At 43.4% G+C, this 13,015-nt stretch overlaps 1 protein-coding gene across 2 annotated transcripts in view; it reads right to left on the bottom strand.

The window, feature by feature from the left end:
* SEMA4B (semaphorin 4B) overlaps positions 1–10,189 on the bottom strand; it is a 284,324-nt gene extending 274,135 nt beyond the window's left edge. For both annotated transcript variants that reach the window (XM_056572013.1, XM_056572014.1), the window contains exon 1: positions 10,022–10,189. The gene's annotated coding sequence lies outside the window, so the exon portion shown is untranslated. The remainder of the gene's footprint in view (positions 1–10,021) is intronic.
* Positions 10,190–13,015: the final 2,826 nt, after the last annotated feature.

Here is a 13,015-nt window from a genome sequence, read left to right as displayed (position 1 = left end):
CCTCCAGCTGTTTTAAAACTACAACTCCCAGCATGCCCGAACATCCAACGGCTGTCCGGGCATTCTGGGAGATGTAGCTCTGCAACAGCTGGAGGCACCCTAGCTGGGAAACACTGCTCTAAGTAAATAACTGTTACTTGCCTTCCTCTCTGTTCTTGCACTGGTTCCCCATCCTGCCTCCTGTTTTACTTCTGCAGCGGATGTCATGTAACCACCACAGCCAATCCATGGCCTTGATGGTAACTCTCCCTACTCCAGGCAGCAGTGACAGGAGCCATGATGAGCCCGGAGTATGGAGGGTGACATCTGAGGGTGCTGATTGGCTGAGGCAGTCACGTGACATCTGCTGCTGAAGTAACATTAGAGCACCAACCAGAGGTGGAACAGGGGGTCAGCAGGGCAACAGTGGGGCAGATAAGTTACAGTTGTTGTTTTTTTTATTCACTTAGGGCCTTAAAATTTTTTTTTTTTATTAAGATGGACAACCCCTTTAAATTAATATCTGGCAAAAGAATAAACACACAATAAACATTGTTTAAAATATCGAAATAGAAGAGATCAGAAAAAACACTACATAATGCTGTGTGTAAATACAGTCTTAAAGCAAATATTGCGGTACATTCACAAGCAGCAGATTGGGGCAAAGTTTTTTGCAAAAACTCCATTAGGCTAAGTTTCCAAGTGGATACTTAGCCTTACCTATATCTGTATAGGATTGTTTCTGGATCATATGCAAGGATTTCGCTGCCTGTGAATACTGCCTAGCCTATTGGGGTATGAGCCTCTGCCAAAACACTTTTTTTTGTGTGACTTTTGCCTGAAAGCAAAAAGCTACAAAAGATCATGCAGTTATCGCTTTGCAGGGGTAACGGATTTGTCGAGTGTGTTTGCCGCACAAAAAGTTGCAAACCCCTCCAAAGCACCGCAGATCCACACCAGCCCAGACCTGGCTTACAAAACTTCCATTGTAAAACACTTTCAAAAAGTTGCGGAGGAGAGAAAGAATCAGACAAAATTGTGTCAAAACCAAAGCAAAAATTAATGACTTAAACTTTTTTTATTTTTATTTTTTTAAAGACAACAAAAAAATTGTCAACAATATTGTCCCCCCCCCCCCCCCCAGTCCTTAAAGCGGTATTCCGTCTTTATACATCTTATCTCCTATCCAAAGGATAGGGCAGTGTTTCACCACAACCAGGGTGCCTCCAGCTGTTGCAAAACTTCAACTCCCAGCATGCCTGTCATGCTGTCTGGGCATGCTGGGAGTTGTAGTTTTGCAACAGCTGGAGATACCCTGGTTGAGAAACACTGGGATAGGGGATAAGATGTATGATCACAGGGGTCCCTCCACTGGGGACCGCCGCAATCTCGGTGCAGCATTCTGTGCCGGGCACTGCCTCCGAAACAGGGAAATGACATCACGGCCTCGCCCCCTAGTGATGTCAAGTCACACCCCTCCCTTCTTGTCTATGATAGGGGGAGTGACTGCGTCATGTCTATGGAGGGGCGTTGTGTGACTTCACTAGGGGGCGTGGCGTGACTTCACTAGGGACACAGAATGCCGGGGGCTGCACCAAGATTGAGATCATTGCAGCAGCGGGACCTCTGCGATCATACATCTTATCCCCTATCCTTTGGATAGGGGATAAGATGTATGAAGCCGGAATACCCCTTTAACAATGCCACCTTAGAGGTGGGGTAGACTGAGCACACAGTGTAAGATACACCAGATTTGTGAGTCACAGTAAAAACGAGTTAGACAGCTGAGGACGGCTCAGGGCGAAACGCGTCCTCTAACCACTGCTATTCTATTTTGCTTTTGAAGGGATAAACTTGTGAACCACCTGCAACTATTGGTATGTGCAGGGATCATTTTCAAACGTTGTCAGAACTGGAGATACGTGTGCTAAATGAATGGTCATGGGCACAGATTTGTATCTGTATTTCCTGCTGGTAATCCCACTTGAGAACATTAGTTGCTGCCAATGTTACAGGAAACAAGAGATGCCATGAAGTGACCCTTCAGGCTCGCTGTCACGCCCCTTCCCATAGACTTGCATTGAGGGGCATGGCCATGATGTCACAAGGGGGAGTGGCAACCCCCCACAGTGTGAAAACAGAAAATTTAGTTCCACGCTGGACAGTGGAGTACCCCTTTAAGAAATAATTGTAAAATATTCAGGAAAGATTTTCACTGCAAATCTGAGAGGTGTGATCTCTTGAAGCCAGTGGGAGACTAGGGATCCTCTGGTGAGTTTAAGGTTTCTAAGCTATGGACTGTCAGAGTACAGCTGTTATACCCTGGAGGGAGCAGTAGAAGTGTGGTAAAAGCCCAGTGCAGTGCCATACAGTACACTGCAATAGTCGCTGAAGTTCTGCCACTTTTAATACATGTGTGTTACGCCGAGCGCTCCGGGTCCCTGCTCCTCCCCGGAGCGCTCGCGGCGTTCTTCTGTGTGCAGCGCCCCGGTCAGACCCGCTGACCGGGGGCGCTGCACTGTTATCGCCGGCGGGGATGCGACCTGTCCAGTTCCCCTGCTGTCTTGTCCCGCACGCGCGGCCCTGCTCTCTAGGGCACGCGCGCGCCGGCTCTCTGAAATTTAAAGGGCCAGTGCACCACCAATTGGTGCCTGGCCCAATCAGTTGTAATCACTCCCATTCCATATAAAAACCCACTTTCGTTTCCTGTCCTTGCCGGATGTTGTTGCCTTGTGCCCTGTGAAAACGTTATAGTGTGTTCCCAATCCTGTGTACCCAGACCGTCTGCTGTTGCCCCTGACTACGAACCTCGCTGCCTGCCCTGACCTTCTGCTACGTCTGACCTCACCTCCGTCTAGTCCTTGTGTACCGCGCCTGTTTTAGCTGTCAGTGAGGTTGAGTCGCTATCGGGTGGAACGACCTGGGGGTTACCTGCCGCTGCAAGTCCATCCCGCTTTGTGGCGGGCTCTGGTGAAAACCAGTAACCTCTTAGACTCCGTTCCCCTGGTACGGCCCACGCCATCGCCTCACTGACACAGAGGATCCACCTACAGTGTCCTCTCCGCTTACCAGTCCGGATCCTGACAATGTGGCACAGCACACGACATTAGACAAAATTGCATTGATGTTCAGTGGTATTTATATGGCATTGCCATGACAACAACTTCCATTTTTTTTTTTTAAAGAATTAAAGAACTGAAATAATTAGTTTAATGAGTATGTGAGTATCTTAGTATGTTTGAACACAAAGCAGTTTGGCAGTGATGTAGCTTATATGTAGTTTGTATGGAGTTGCCTTTTATGGTAATGTATATCTATCTATACATCAACATAAAAGAAAATAATAGAAAACTTTCAACATGAGGTAAATTTCCTAAAATAGAAAACAGATGACTGAAAAAGAACCAAAATATTGCGCTACCCTATTTCTGACCAATCCCATCAGCACAATAACATTACAGAAACACTAAGATAATTACTTAGCAACCAGACCCCGCTACTGACACCATTGGGCAAATTGCAGAAAATTGCTCTTTCTCGGCAGGAATCTCGCTGCGCTCCCATTGGAATATATCCTCAGTTCCTCTGTTCTCTGCATTAGTCGATGCAATACATTTACACAATAGAGCTGACTGCCATTCCAGCAAATTTTGTGTGAATACCAGCAATCTGTCCGTTAGCTTGCCGGAATGGCTTGTACTATTATTGGTTTGCCTGCACTTACTCAGCAGATAACACGAGTGTATTAAGTTACTGGAGGGACAAGTCTTTTTTGATCACATATTTAGCATACATTCTATGGGAATTTGGTAAATGTGGCTGCGCTGAAATTTCAGCTAAATCTGCAGTTCCTGCTCAAGCATGAAGGAGCTTTACTACAGAGAAAATATATTTTCAGTAAGAAAATGTAGATGGTAAAAGTTGACAGAATTCACTAGTGGATGTGTAGCTCCTGTTATTATTTATTGGTTTAGAATATAGTAGCAATAATAAAAATAATATTTTTAGTACATGATAATTTGCTATAATATATAATTACTACAGTACTTTAGAGGTTAATGCTCCATATCTTTAGAGCATAATGCTGATCCCATTTCCATAGGAGTGTTATGTGTAAAGATCTTCACATGGCGCTGCTGCCACTAGGGGGATCACTCTGTATACAGCCATGTACAGGTCATAGATATAGATATGAAAGAGAGAACTGACCTCTGCTTGTATGTGTTAGAAGAGATCACTTCTATCCTGGATGCTTTTTAATAGGATTAAGTCATACAAAGAATTGCTCTTTATGATTGGACTCTCTTAGGTAAACATAACAAGTTCTGGTAATGTGTATACATTTTAAGCTGTGTTCACTTCCACATGTGTCTCTCTTTGGACAGACATCTTAGTAGAACATGAGGTCTGTTGGGCACTGATGAAGTCTATTGTTCAATGGATTCTGTAATAACCACAATGCATATATAATAGAGCCTAAGCAAGAGACAGGTGTATAGGTTAATGGTTCAGCTCTACAGGATGGTGCTTTAGAACTATAGGACCTGGCACAATCCACACCCAATATTCTGCATACCAGTAGTCAGGATCAGAATGCCTCCCCCCCCCCCATTTTTTTGGTGAGCTAAGACTATGTAACACAGGAAAAAATTATGTTTATATAGTTTACTCACTAGGTCATGCAAATTCTTAAATGTACGTCATGGTGCGTTAAGTACCACGTCACCACGACGTACATTTACGTCCATTGTCGTTAAGGGGTTAAAGAGACCTCTGAAAAATGAAAGAAGCAACGTGTTACGTTGCTATAGGCAACTGGGCAATTTTTCCTCTGCCCAGTTATTGATAAATCTCCCCCATAATCTCGATTTGCAGAAATGGTTATTTCAGACTGACAGAAATCTGTTAAACTGGCTTAAAATCTATTTGGTATGCCTGAAAAGGATTTTAATTGGTTTTGAATCGCCAAGTGTTCAACTTGTTTTTTTTTCCCCATCTAATATGTGGGGTGAATGTTTACATCTATCTTCATGTTGATAGGGTTAATGCAAGCTCTTTTGTGGTATGTTGCAAAAATGTGATCAGTGAGGCTATGCTCACACGACAGAATTTTCATGTGGAATTCCACATTGGAATTCTGCACTGAGATTCCGCAGCAGCAGAGTCCCATTGAATTCAATGGGATTCTGCTGCGCTGTGCACATAGCAGAATTTCCGCACTGGAAACATCTGGCATGGAAATTCAAGTTCTGGTGTCTGAGGATTTCCGCCTGAAGAAAGAGCAACGCCTTTCTTCAGGCGGAAATTTCCAAGCGGATTGTCCGTTCACAAATTCCGCTTCACAAATTCCGAAGTATGAATTTGTGAACGGAAAACCATTCACTACACTATGCATTTTAGAAAGCGGAATTTCCGCCTGCAATTTCAAAGCAAAATTGCAGGCGGAAATTCCGTAGTCTGAACCTAGCCTTAGCAGCAGATACAGCTTCACTTTAAAGGGGTACACCAGAGGAAAAAGTCAAATCAACTGGTGCCAGAAAGTTATTGGCCAAGATTTATCAAACTGTGAGGGAGAAATGTTTTTTTGTGATTTTCCTACAGCAGCCAATCACAGCTCAGCTTTCACTTTCCAAGTGCTCGTTAGCTGAGCTGTGAGTGATCGCTGTGGGAAAATCACAACATTTTTTTTTCTCACACAGTTTAATAACTCTCCCCTATACAGATTTGTAAATTACTTCTATTAAGAAATCTTAACCCCTCCAGTACTTATCAGCTGCTGTATGCTCAACAGGAAGTTGTGTAGTTCTTTCCAGTCTGACCACAGTGCTCTCTACTGACACCTCTGTCCATGTCAGGCTAAGTTTCTACTTGTTTTTTTTGTAAAAACACAGAGAAAAACTGCAAATCTGCTGCATGGCGTTTTTTCAGACTAAAAATGCTGCGGCCAGATGTTGTAAATCAAGGATTCTTTTTCCACTTGGTGTTTTTCATTTTGCATTTTTTTTTATCCTATTGGCGTTTTTTCCCTCTTTTTTGGCGTTTTTCAGTTCCTTGGTGGTTTTCCAAAGTCACAGCATGTTGAGCCACTGGCATTTTATTTTTTAGTAAAAATCGTGGCGTTTTTCTCCCATAGAAGTCTATGGGAGTGAAAAACGCCATTGAAAATGACATATATGTTTTGTATTTGGCATTTTTCTTTGGCATTTTTTCATCTGTGAAAAAAAGAGGCTATTCACAGGAAGAGGAACAGCAGCCATTTTCTCTGGAGTCAGCCAAAAAGTTCCAAAAATCCAAACTCGGAAAGGCTGGAAAAACTTCCAAAGTGCCAAAAATGCAATTTCCATACAAATGAAAAAACCCAGAGAAAACGCCAGATGCAGGAATTTGCACTGGTGTTTTTTATTGCGTTTTTTTCTGAACTAAAAAACGCAGGACAAAAAAAACAAGTAGAAACTTAGCCTCGGGAACTGTCCAGAGCAGGAGAGGTTTGCTATGGGGATTTGCTCCTACACTGGGCAGTTCCTGACATGAACAGAGGTGTCAGCAGAGAGCACTGTGGTGAGACTGAAAACTACACAACTTCCTGGAGCATACAGTAGCTGATGTAATTTATAAATCTGTATAATTTTCTGGCACCAGATGTGAAAACATTTGTACCCCTTTAAGTCATATAGCCAAAATCCCTAGAAATATTATCCTCTATATGCTCATATACTCATCCTCAATATGATAGTAAGTGCTTTAGAGCTGAATATCAGAGAATAACCAAATCCCAACTAAGGATCAGTTACAGGGTCAGAGTTTGGGGTGATAAGAGACAAGTCATGTCAGCGTGACGCTTATATAGCCAATGTCAGCACCAGCAGGGATAACAGGTGCCGACAAGGTGTTGTTGCAAGGTTGCTGGGTTATGCCCTGCTGTCTGAGTGGCTAGCTACTGATTGACCACATGTGCATCTCCCTATATTAGCAGGCATCAGACACTGGGAAGATGCCTGTGAAAGCAGTCATTACCTGAGTAGCTAGCATTTCCTTGTATACCCGTCAACTTGACTTCTGGCTTCCTATCTGACTTCTCTTTGGTTATAGCGATTCGGCACCTCTTCCCACTCCTGGCTAGACTCGGTTTGACTGACACCGACTTTATGTGTGTATGTTTAGTTTGTCTTTGTTAGTTGCTTGTTTCCCTGTTGCTCCTGACAACTGACAGGATTGTATTTTATTGTGTTGACATTTGACTCCCCTCACTTATTTAGGAAGGGATTGTCGACCAGTTGCCGGCCTATCATTTAGGATAGGTGGACAAGTAGGCAGGGACAGGGGCGCAGGTGAGCTTAGCGAGCACTGTTTCCCTGCCCATACGTGACAGCCAAAATCCCTAGAGATATTCGTTTTTTAAACTGCCGTTGCATCTCCCGTTTCTTACATTTCCTCATCCTCTATATGATAGTAAGTGCTTTAGAGCCGAATATCAGAGAATAACCAAATCCCCAACTAAGGATCAGTTATAGGGTCAGAGTTGGGGTGAGAAGAGACAAGTCATGTCAGCGTGACGCTTAAAGGGGTACTCCGGTGAAAACCTTTTTTCTTTTAAATCAACTGGTGGCAGAAAGTTAAACATATTTGTAAATTCTATTAAAAAATCTTAATCCTTCCTGTACTTATTAGCTGCGGAATACTACAGAGGAATTTCTTTTCTTTTTGGAATGCTCTCTGATGACATCACGAGCACAGTGCTCTCTGCTGATGTTACTATAATAATAACAATGCTATGCATGGTTGCTAAAATGGACAGAGATGTCAGCAGAGAGCACTGTGCTCGTGATGTCATCAGTGTTCCAAAAAGAAAGGAATTTGCTCTGCAGCATTCAGCAGCTAATAAGTACTGGAAGGATTAATATTTTTTAATAGAAGTAATTTACAAATATGTTTAACTTTCTGCCACCAGTTGATTTAAAAGAAAAAAGGTTTTCACCGGAGTACCCCTTAAAATAGCCAAAATCCCTAGAAATATTAGTTTTTTAAGCTGCCGTTGCATCTCCCGTTACTTATATTTACTCATCCTCTATATCAGTGGTCTTCAACCTGCGGACCTCCAGATGTTGCAAAACTACAACTCCCAGCATGCCCGGACAGCCAACGGCTGTCCGGGCATGCTGGGAGTTGTAGTTTTGCAACATCTGGAGGGCCGCAGGTTGGAGACCACTGCTCTATATGATAGGAAGTGCTTTAGAGCTGAATATCAGAGAATAACCAAATCCCCCAACTAAGGATCAGTTATAGGGTCAGCGTTGGGGTGAGAAGAGACAAGTCATGTCAGCGTGACGCTTATAGAAAGAGCAGGGTATGTTTTTAAAGGACTTCTGGAATCCAATACCCCACCCTCCCCTGTGGTTTTTGTTCCAGCTCTCTCCATGGTTACCGCACCTGACATGGAGAACAGCATGAGAGCTTCTGTAGAACAGCAGCCTGGAAATCCAGACGGCAGCAGAAAACCCTGGAATTCCCTTCACTTCACACCTATCCAATGCATTTATTGGAAATAAGCATTTGCTTTCCAGCATTGTTCTCCTGATCCTGCACACTTTTCTATTCCCCCACCATTGTATCAGTTGCAGGAAAATGAAGGAACATGAAATTCATTCATCTCTTCGCACTGTTTGAATAATAAAGGGGATCCTCTGGGTCTCCACCAGGAAATCCTGCTTATATGATCTGATGGCTCCGATACCACATTGGCTTAGGCTGCCTTCACGCTATAAAAAATACCTCCGGTATAAAAACCCTGAAAATCGACTATTAGACTATTATAGTCTATGGGATTTTTTCCAATAGCCGTTTTAACCCGTTATTTTGTGACGGGCGAATGAACGGAAAAAATTGTGCATGCGCTAATTCTCCCGTTACTATCGCCCGTCACAAAATAACGGCCGTTATTAATAATGGGCGATAACGGGTTGGAAAAAATCCCATAGACTATAATAGGATTTTCTAACGGCCGTTTAACAGCCGATTTCAAATTTTTTTTTTATAACTGAGGTATTTTTTATAATTTTTAAAGGGTTCCATTTCGTTACAAAGGGCTGAATTAAACCGGACAAGTGCGGCTAATATTTACTAATGGAAAGGGGGGGGGGGGGGGGGGAAGCAGACTTGTTAAAAAATGCATAACATGAGTCACAATTGTAGATGTAATAGTATGAATATTAATGATATTAGTGTCAGGCTACATGATTAGACTTTACAGCAGTGTTTCCCATCCTGGGTGCCTCCAGCTGTTGCAAAACTACATCTCCCAGTATGCCCAGACAGCCGGAGGCTGTCTGGACATGCTGGGAGATGCAGTTTTGCAACAGCTGGAGGCACCTGGATTGGAAACACTGCTTTACAGCAATCCCTCCAGGATATCACAGACCGGTTTATCTACAGAACTCCATCTGTGGGATCCCACTGTTCATTGTGGGAGGTGCACTTGGGTTACCAAAGGATGCTTATCCCTGGGATAGACAATGCCACATTTTAGCTTTGCATATTTATTTACGAGACATAATCCTATTTTGCCCATTAGAACAGTGTTTCCCAACCAGGGTGCCTCCAGCTGTTGCAAAACTACAACTCCCAGCATGCTGGGAGTTGTAGTTTTGCAACAGCTGGAGGAACGCTGGTTGGGAAACACTGCATTAGAAAATGTATTCACATTCTAATAAAAAAAAAAAAAAAAAAAACGTGAGCCAAATCAATAAACCACCTAAATGTAAGCGTAATGCACATTCTACATCCAGTACATTAATAATATACTTTATCCAAGTGTACTGGAAGCGATCATGAGCGAAAGCCTATATACAGGTGCACCCCCATCACCTCCATGTATAGTAGCTGTCATGTGCTCACAGATTTACTACAAGCTATACGCAACATACCGCAAAAGACAGAATTCACGCTATTAATGCAAAATATATTCTATTGCCTAAATGAGCTAATATACATTGACGCTATATAGAAGAATTGCATTTAAAGGAATGATAGGTTTTTTTTTCCTCACCAGCCACATGCTGCTTCATACAATAGTGGATTCCATAATTCCAGGTAAGAGTGCCAGTGTTCTGTTAACCTGCCGTACAGAAGAAACCTCTCCAGCAGGTGAGAGACAATATAGGAAAAGACAGGAGGAGATGGGCTGGGCTGCTGGTGATACCCATTACACTAAGGCAGGCTTGTGTTAAACTACCAGTCTAATGGTGAGGGAGGGAGGTGGAGAGGCAGGGAGGAGGGGACAAGGGATTGTCTCTCAGTGAATCTATGGAACATGCTTTTCCTTGATGCTCCTTTGGGATTCTGAAGCATGGCAGACCCTTTCATTGCTGTAGGGATGTAGACTAGGCGGCAGGATGTGTACCAGAATAACTTCTCATTCAGACAAGCCCTGTATTGCAGTGTTTTCCAACCAGGGTGCCTCCAGCTGTTGCAAAACTACAACTCCCAGCATGCCCGGACAGCCAAAGGCTGTCCGGACATGATGGGAGTTGTAGTTTTGCAACAGCTGGAGGCGCCCTGGATGGGAAATACTGCTGTATTGACTGTAAATGCACAATATTTATTTAAATATTTTTTCCATGTAACACTTTCTGCAATGGCATAATATTGATTTCCGCAAGGGAGCTGGTAAAGCATGCTTTTTGGGCCACCCCCTTGGGCTATGATCCCAGATGGTACTGCCGGGTAGTAGGCACTGTTATTATAGCGTTGGGTACTGGCACTTTACTGGTTGGCTCACAACAAAGGTGTCCTCAGGAGTACATGGAATCCAGAGCACGGCTTATGTAAGCTCTTAAACAGTTCCACATCGCCGCTTGACTTTCATTCAGTTAAAGGGGTACTCCGGTGGAATATATATATATATATATATATATATATATATATATATTTTTTTTAAACAACAGATTTGTAAATGACTTCTATTAAGACATCTTTACCCTTCCAGTACTTATAAGCAGCTGTTTGCTACAGAGGAAATTATTTTCTTTTTGAATTTCTTTTTTTTGTCTTGTCCAGAGTGCTCTCTGCTGACACCTGATGCCTGTATCAGGAACTGTCCAGAGCAGGAGAAAATCCCCATAGCAAACCTATGCTGCTCTGGACAGTTCCTGATACGGACAGAGGTGTCAGCACAGAGCACTGTGAACAAGACAAAATAGAAATTCCAAAAGAAAAGAATTTCCTCTGTAGCATACAGCTGCTAAAAAAGTACTGGAAGGATAAAGATTTTTTCATAGAAGTCATTTACAAATCTGTTTAACTTTCTGGCACTAGTTGATTTAAAAAAAAATGTTTTCCACCGGAGTACCCCTCTAAGGCAATGTTTCCTAACCAGTGTGCCTCCAGCTGTTGCAAAACTACAACTCCTAGCATTCCCGACAGCCAACGGCTTTAATCAACTGGTGCCAGAAAGTTAAACAGATTTGTAAATTTCTTCTATTAAAAAATCTTAATCCTTCCAGTACTTATCAGTTGTTGTATGCTCCAGAGGAAGTTATTTTCTTTTTGAATTTCTTTTCTGTGCTCTCTGCTGACACCTCTGTCCATGTCAGGAACTGTCCAGAGCAGGATAGGTTTGCTATGTGGATTTGCTCCTGCTCTGGGAAGTTCCTGACATGGACAGAGGTGTCAGCAGAGAGCACTGTGGTCAGACAGAAAATAAATTCAAAAAGAAAAGAACCTCCTCTGGAGCATATGGCAACTGATAAGCACTGGAAGGATTAAGATTTTTTAAGAGAAGTAATTTACAAATCTGTTTAACTTTTTGGCAGCAGTTGATTAAAAAAAATATATGTTTTCCACTGGAGTTCCCCTTTAAAGTATTTGTAATCTGTCATATGTCCACACCTTAGCCAATTAATGTTAAGATCTGTCCTGCTCCACCTCTATTCCCAGGATAGGGGGAGGATCCAAAGAGCACATGATTAGTTAGAAATAGTCCTGGCCTTGCCAGAGAGGTGAAAACCACTGTCCTTTAGCTCTCTCACCTTCAGAGGGAGTTTGTCTACCATTCCAGCACTGTTCCAAAACATCTTATCCTGCCTAGTGTGTCCTGCTACAGAGGTACTACAAAAGGTAGCATCAAGAGAAAGACAAAGTTGAAGGGGCCTTATTGTAAAATAAAGAAGGTGCGCTATTCCTACAGACCTGGTCTAGTCAGCGGCAGATTAATGTCTGGGGATTTCCTTTTTGGATGCGCTCAAGAAAGTTTTTTTTCTCAGTAACCCAAAAACCATAAGTAAGGTAAGGGATCCTTGCAATGGTTAAAGGACATCTGCAGCGTTACAAACACTTATCCCCTATCCTCAAGATAGGGGATAAGTGTTTGATCGCGGGGGTCCGAATGCTGGGGCCCCCGGTGATCTCCTGTATGGGGCTGCGGCTCTCCCTTGCAGGGGGCGTGCCAGCCGCAGCATGACGTTGCAGCCGCCACGCCTCCTCCATACATCTCTATGGGAGAGGCGGGGAGGCAGCATTCGTGCCTCCCTGCATCCTCCATAGAACTGTATGGGGACGGGGAGGAGACGGGGCGTCACCGTCGACCTCTAGGTCCACCGTCAACCTCTAGGGAGATCGGGGGGGGGGGGGGGCCCAGCGGTCGGACCCCCCGCGATCAAACACTTATCCCCTATCCTGTGGATAGGGGATAAGTGTAATGCCGCTGTAGTTGTCCTTTAAAGGAGTACTTCGCTGTAAACATCTTGGGGGAGATTTATCAAAATCTGTCCAGAGAAATAGTTGCTGAATTGCCCATAGTAACCAATCAGATCCCTTCTTACATTTTTTTGAAAAGGCCTCTGAAAAATGAAAGAAGCAATTGAATTGGTTGCTGTGGGAAACTTCTCCTCTGGACAGATTTTGAAAACTCTCCCCCCTTATCCCCTATCCAAAGGCTAGGGGATAAGATGTTAAATCGCGGGGGTCCCGCAGCTGGGGACCCAACAATCTCCGCAGCGGCAGCATCCGGTACAAAGAAGCTTGCAGCTTCAGTGTTCGTGAT

This window comes from Hyla sarda, chromosome 4 (assembly GCF_029499605.1).
Source record: "Hyla sarda isolate aHylSar1 chromosome 4, aHylSar1.hap1, whole genome shotgun sequence".
NCBI classification, from domain to species: domain Eukaryota; kingdom Metazoa; phylum Chordata; class Amphibia; order Anura; family Hylidae; genus Hyla; species Hyla sarda.
Note: the sequence above shows the minus strand (reverse complement) of the source record. Positions and strands in the feature narration are given on the sequence as shown.